The following is a 6,725-nucleotide window of genomic DNA, read 5'->3' as shown; positions in this document are numbered from 1 at the left end:
TCAGAGTTCTAGAGCAACAGCTTTCTGTACCACTTGAGAATAATGACAGTGTTTTTGTGAATTGAATGGAGGTTTCAGAGTATTGCTTTGTGGACTTCAGGCTTCAATAATAAACTTAAGCCTGCCTCTCTCATATGTTCTGTGTATTGTTGTATGACCATAAATGGGATCCTAGATGCTAAGGTTATGTTTGAGTTTGAAAACCAGGTATTAAAGGATTTGACATTTTGTCTTCATAGATTTTAGCAGTGCTATCACAACAGTAATGTTGCTTCTCTCTGATGGTACAAGTATGTATAGAAATTATATTACATACCCACATTATTTTTCCTTCATGCTTTAAAATATTTTTTTCTAAACTTAATTCAATCTGATTTTCTACTTTAAAAAAAACAACAACAAATGCATTAACTGAGAAATCGTCCAGTCGTTTCTCTTTTTTCATTTTATTCACATTTAATTTGCTGTCTGTAAGGATTCTAGGATAACATCAGATTTTGTTTATCTTTTTTGTCTACAAAATTGCTTTACTGTAGCATAATGCATCTTGTCTAAATTACTATAAAGAACACAAACAATTTAAATCTTGCTTCTGGCTATGGAACTGCTGTTAATTGTCTATTTTTCTTTCTGATGAAGAAATACCCATGAGAATTCAAAACATTCACATTTCATCTTGATAGTGTTTAAAGCAAACAGATATTAGTTCTGAACATCTTGAAACTGTATTCATGTACTGAGCAAATGAAAGAATACAAGGGAGGCATCAGGACAAAAACTATTTTTTAGACAGGAATCTTGCCTCAAAAGCTTGGCAGTAAAGGAAGAAAGCTGAATATCCTCAAAGTAGTCAATGATGGCATCTGATAAGAGGTGCTAAGTGCTCTGGTGCAGATGTCACTATTTTTATCACAATATGTGCAGGACTTTCTTGAATGCCTGGGAGTCATTTTTAGCATTTAATTTTGGCACCTTCAGGTTACAGATTACCTATAGTATACAATATAAAATGGTGTTCTTCTGAATCTGGAAGCTGGAGTTTGTTGTTTGCTTGAAGGATTTTTTTTTCTGGTAGCCTTGCAAATGTCCCCATTATCTTCTACCACAATCTGTCAGCTTTCATTGACATTTTCTGCAATCTGTGGCAACTGTGACCAAGCTGCTTATTCATACCGTGGGCATGCATGTGTCTGTGTGTGTCCACAGATTTTAAATTACTTCTGTTTTTGTAGCAGCTTACCACTTATCTTAAGGTGCTCCCCTCCAGTGATTCTTTGCTCAGGTTTGTGATTTAAGGTGAAAATAAAATATTAATCACTGGGATAACATTTACAGTGAGGTCCTGAGGGGGGCAATTTAAATGACAGGCTAATCATCTCTGGAGGGAGTGAATGGGATTCTTTGCCTGTGCTGTTTCCTGCAGCATACACATGCACACATTCTTCCAATACCGACACAGCTGTATAATGTAGAAATAAACAGCGTTGTTGATTTGATATAAGGAATGTTCATTTATTATGGTTATGCATTTTACTTTCAAATATATTGACAAGGCGTGTATTTGAAGAATCCATAATAATTCAGGATGATGTAGATCCATGTCTGAAGGATTGACCACAACTTGAGTTAATTTTGATAGACATCCACGTAATACAAAGAATTCCTATATTGTCATATAATTGAAATTCAAGATCACCTTGCTCTTTTTTTAGCATTTCACTCAGCATGAATTGCAAATTCCCTCCTGACAACTTATGTTCACATTCTAGTCTGCTTAAGGATGCGTTAAAAGCCCATTTCTCTCCCCTTGAAATTATGCAATCACTGCATTGTTTGGAGTGCTCTTAGATCATTTTGTTTATAAAATCAGACTTTTGTTTGGACACTTCCATTTGTCAAAGTGTTTTCTTTTCCTGACTACACTAGAATACTTTCAGTCATTTTGTTATTATCCCTATATCCCTATATACCTGACCAGGAATGTTACAGGATCCCTGCAGGAATGCTGTAACTGTGGGGCTAAAACACCTTATCCCAATAAGGATCTGCTTGCCAAGAGTAATTACGCATAAAAATGTCTTGGGGAATCAACTTAATTTAAAAGCCTTCAGGGCACATCTTTCTACTTCTGTTTACTAAAGAAATAATTTGACGGGGATGTTTTATCTTAATGGTTATAGTAACATTTCTTCAATTTGGGAAATAAAGACTAAAACCTGGATGTATGGATAGCCTCCAGAATGAGTGTTTTGGATTTTTAGATTTGATATTTCATTACAACACTGCCCGGCCAAAACAATGAAATACGGAGTTATATATCATGCCTGCAGTGAATAATTCCTTTTTAGACAGCAAGTAATGAAACCTCATGACACTTTAGCAATTGGTTTGACTTTAGGTAAAAGTGACTGTTTGATGAAGGTTTATTTTGTTTTGTACAGTGCAAATCAGGCAATCTAGAACTGAGGTGTTCCAGTCTATGAAAGGTCTCTCATTTTGATCCAGACAATCTAGACTGCAATATCACTGTAGTTACAGGAAACATTCAAATCACAAGAAGATTCTTTTTTCCCTCAATGTAATCTGCCTTATACCGGATAGATTTTAAATAGGTTAAAAGTCTACATCTTGCATGCTGTGTGGATCCTAAATGTTAAAGGTACTGAAACTGTGCAGAATGAATAGTTTTATCTCTCGAGGCTTTTGCAGTGTATCATAATTTTAAAACAAAAACAATTTGATACAAAAGAACGTACTATCTCAGTCTCCATCTTCATCTCAACACTGAAAAAATGCAACCATAGAACATCATTCCTGAATAATTTGCTCTAAAAGGGCTCAGCGTATTTCAACTGAGTACTCTGGGGACTGAACACTTTTTTGTTCAATTTGTGTGTTCAGTGGCCCCTTTTCATAACATAATGACACAAATACAGTATATTTTATGAAGACAGCTTGATCTTTGATTTGGGTTTTCAAATTTAGATGCTCATTACATGCCATTATTAAATTATTCCACAATGCCTTGAAAAAGTCACACTAGCTGTGAGCAGAGCATTTAACAAGTAGCCTTTAAAGTTACACATTCTATACAGCATGTATTAGCACTTGTAACATATTTGCAAATTAATTTGGCTTATTGGAAAAAAACTCTGTGTTGAGACTCTTATCTCTTCATTAGTTTAGCCACTGAGAAAGACTACTGGCTTCATTGTGACAAAGCCTTCTATTTTTGGTAAAAACTCTGTTTTAATATACAGCATATCCAATTTCATATCCCAGTCCAGTTCACCCATCTTTACATAATTCTGGGCTGAGAAATAACAAAACAAACAAATAAATAGAGGGCCTTAAAAAAACTTTTATAAGTAAAAGTGGGTGACTTTTCCATTAAATACCCTAGAAAACAAGCAGTTGACTGAATACTGAATAAACAACAGTGTTTGTAATACCATGAAATACCACAGAATACTCATGGGGATCCTGCAATGTTTCATTGTTTTGCACTACAATGGCTTTACTACCACAAGCATGTAAAAAGTCATTAGTTAAGGATATTTATTTACAATTTAGGCAACTGAAGTCCAAAAACATTTTTTTTCTTATTTTAAGGAACATTGGAAACAAAAGGTTTTTGGTGCTTGTATTTAGAATGATTTTAATGTAGAATAACCCAGAAATCTACTCATATTTAATTATCCTGGCCTTTTCAGTTTTATCTGTATGGTAATATGCCAAAGTGTGAAACTTTTTCATGAATGCATGTACATACAACCAGTGGATGAAATGCTAATAGAGCCAATAATTACTTCATCTGAGTAATCCATAACTGGGTTTGGAGAACTCTATACTAATGTGTTGGTTTAAACCATGATACTTATTTCTTGCTGACTGTTTTTTCTTAAAGTCTTGAAGTACTTTTTGTTGCTTCCAACAGTACAACAAACTACTAGTCTGTAGTACAGCAACTGTTCATTAACTACATTGATGATTTTTTATTAATAATGTTAATTAAATATTAATTAATTTGAATTATGAATGCACAATTTACTTATGTTCGATGAAATGTCATTGCACCTGCTGATTTTAGCTTTTTCTCAATGATAATATATCCTTTTGATGCATAGTATATTAAATTATCCTATTAACAAAAGGTAGAAACACTTTAAGGAATCGCAAACAATGAATTGCTTGCAATCCATTTCAAGTGTAGACTTTATATTCTGTTTGCAAAACCATGGGCATAAATTATACTCCTCTGCAAAGTCCTGGATAAATGTAGCCAGAGTGGTTTTAGTGTCCTTTGGGAAATACAGTAAAAAGAGATAATCTTGACAATTTTCAGACTCCATTACTGACCATTAATGTATCCTGTACAGAGGCTGATAGGCTGCTCTATTTTTTTGTACCCTCAGCTATAATGCTAGGATGAAGTACTTGAGTTGGAAAAAAAATATGACTGTCCCTCAGATTTGGGATTATTTCCTATAAAATATCAGATCAAGTACAGCTGGGAACAGTGACCTGATTAAAGGCAGTCCTTATTGATCTCGGATTGTCACCCTAGGCTCTCTTAGAAATGTCCTAGTTTATAACCAGAAATTGTAAGATATTGATTACTGGAAGGTAGACAATCACAGGGGAGACTCACCCGTTGGCCACTGTCCTGGCTATAGTTTTAGTCTCTTGTGTCAAAGAGAAAGTCTCTTACTGTCACTGTCAGAATGCCCTCTAATAAGTACATTTCTAACCAGCAGTATCAACACTTGCAAGAAAAACAAGAAAACAAACATGCCAAGAACACTGTATATTACCTTTATTAGAAATGTGAGACTGCTCCTGCTATGATAGTTATATACTGTATGGTGTAGTTGAGGCCCATTCTCTATGACATCTCTATGACAATACAGGACAGAGAAATTTAAAAACTGCAACTGTACATGAGCCTTATTTTTGAAAGTTTCCGCTTCTGCACCAGTAGAAATGTGTCACCTGAAAGGGCAGTGATCTGTTTCTGCATTTCTTCACTTAAAATGAAGAGTTACTGTTTGAAACCCAATTGAGCAGTTAGTGTGAGTAATGCATTTAAAATATGACATAAAGCATTTAGTGTGTTGTTTTGAAAATGTGTGGCATTTCTCCTTGTCTCTAGTACTGATGTTTATGCTATTTCTGGTAACCTAAAAATAAAGTGCGAATAAATTTGGACCTTATTGGCTAGACATTAGCAGAAAATGCTGAATGTGTGGCATATGTTTTCAGTGGTGACCTGTTAGATTTCTTTTATTTCTAAACCTTCAAAATTGTTAAACAATACACTACTATGACAGAACTGAATATGTCTGTAGATGCACTGATACAATACAAAAACACTACTCTTGTTTATAATAAACACATCTCACTACACTGGGATGACTAACATCCCATTCAAGGTGTATCTTGCCTTGCACCCATTGCCGTTGGGATAGGCTCTGGCTCTCCTGCAACCCTGTATTGGATAAAGGTTGATTGTTAGAAGATTGATGGAAGGATGTGAAGGCATTTTCATGCCACAATGAAGTGACAGATACAGTCTGCTCTCGAATATTCACAGAAAATGAACTTGGTGTCATCCAGACCATAGCCTAAGGGTATGTCCAAGAAACAGAAAATGGCAAGATAAAGATAATCCACTTGCAGCTATGATAACTGGTGATGGAAAATAGGCTGCAGAGTTGGATTTAATCCTTCAGCTTCTCCCTGAATTTCAAGGGCAAAACATAGGAATGGTTTCCCCAGATATAGCCTCAGATTTGTGAAGTTCTGTCTCTTTAACGTTTACGTTGTAAGAATATAAGAATAGTTACATACGAGAGTAACCCAGTTGGCCCAGCTAGTGTCACGATCGTTACTCCTCCTCTTAAGGGCGCTCCAGCCCTTCCTCGTTCTGTCCTATTCCCCACACCTGTTCCTTATTCCAGCCCCCCTTTAGTTCCACATTTAAAGCCAGATGCAGGCGTTTGCCCGGGGCTTCTCATTGAATCCCGTTTCGTGAAAGCCCGGGGTCCTGCTGTGTCTGGCTCCGTTATGGTTTTAGTTTCCTGTTCCTGATTCCCTGTCCCACAGGTCCCGACCCGGTTCTGGTTTTTAAATTACTTTGGATGGATCCCCTGGTCTTGGACTCTGCCTCCTATTTTGGATTTCCCTTTTGGATTTATGCTTGGATTGTTTGCCCCGGACTCACTTCCCCTGGACACCTGCTCACTTCGGACACGCCCCCCTGTCTCCTGACCCACTCCTGCATGATATTTTTCCCTATTGTTTCTTCACCTTCCGGATCGTGTTGTCCGCATAGGGCCTGGAAAGAACTGTTCCTGACAGCTAGCCTATTTGGTAGCCATTTGATTATTGATCCAATAACCCAACATCTTCCTTGAAGAAAGCCCTTGTTGACTTCAACACCACGGCTGGGTAATTTGTTCCATACTCTGTTTTTTGTAGAGTTTTTCAACTTTCAATCCAACACACACGTTTCCTAGAGTGCCAACTGCTTGAAAACTTTGACTTTACCTTTTACTAGGAACTTTCTCAAAAGTTTCTTCTGAAAGTCTCAATACATCACGTCAAATACTCAGCCACCTATTACTGTTGATTGTTGTTCAAAGAATTGCAGCAAGTTGGTCAGATAAGCCTGCTATTCTAAATTCCTGTTTGCTGTTCCGTAGGATATTTTTTCACCCAGATGA

Source organism: Lepisosteus oculatus, chromosome 4 (assembly GCF_040954835.1).
Source record: "Lepisosteus oculatus isolate fLepOcu1 chromosome 4, fLepOcu1.hap2, whole genome shotgun sequence".
Lineage (NCBI taxonomy): Eukaryota > Metazoa > Chordata > Actinopteri > Semionotiformes > Lepisosteidae > Lepisosteus > Lepisosteus oculatus.
Note: the sequence above shows the minus strand (reverse complement) of the source record.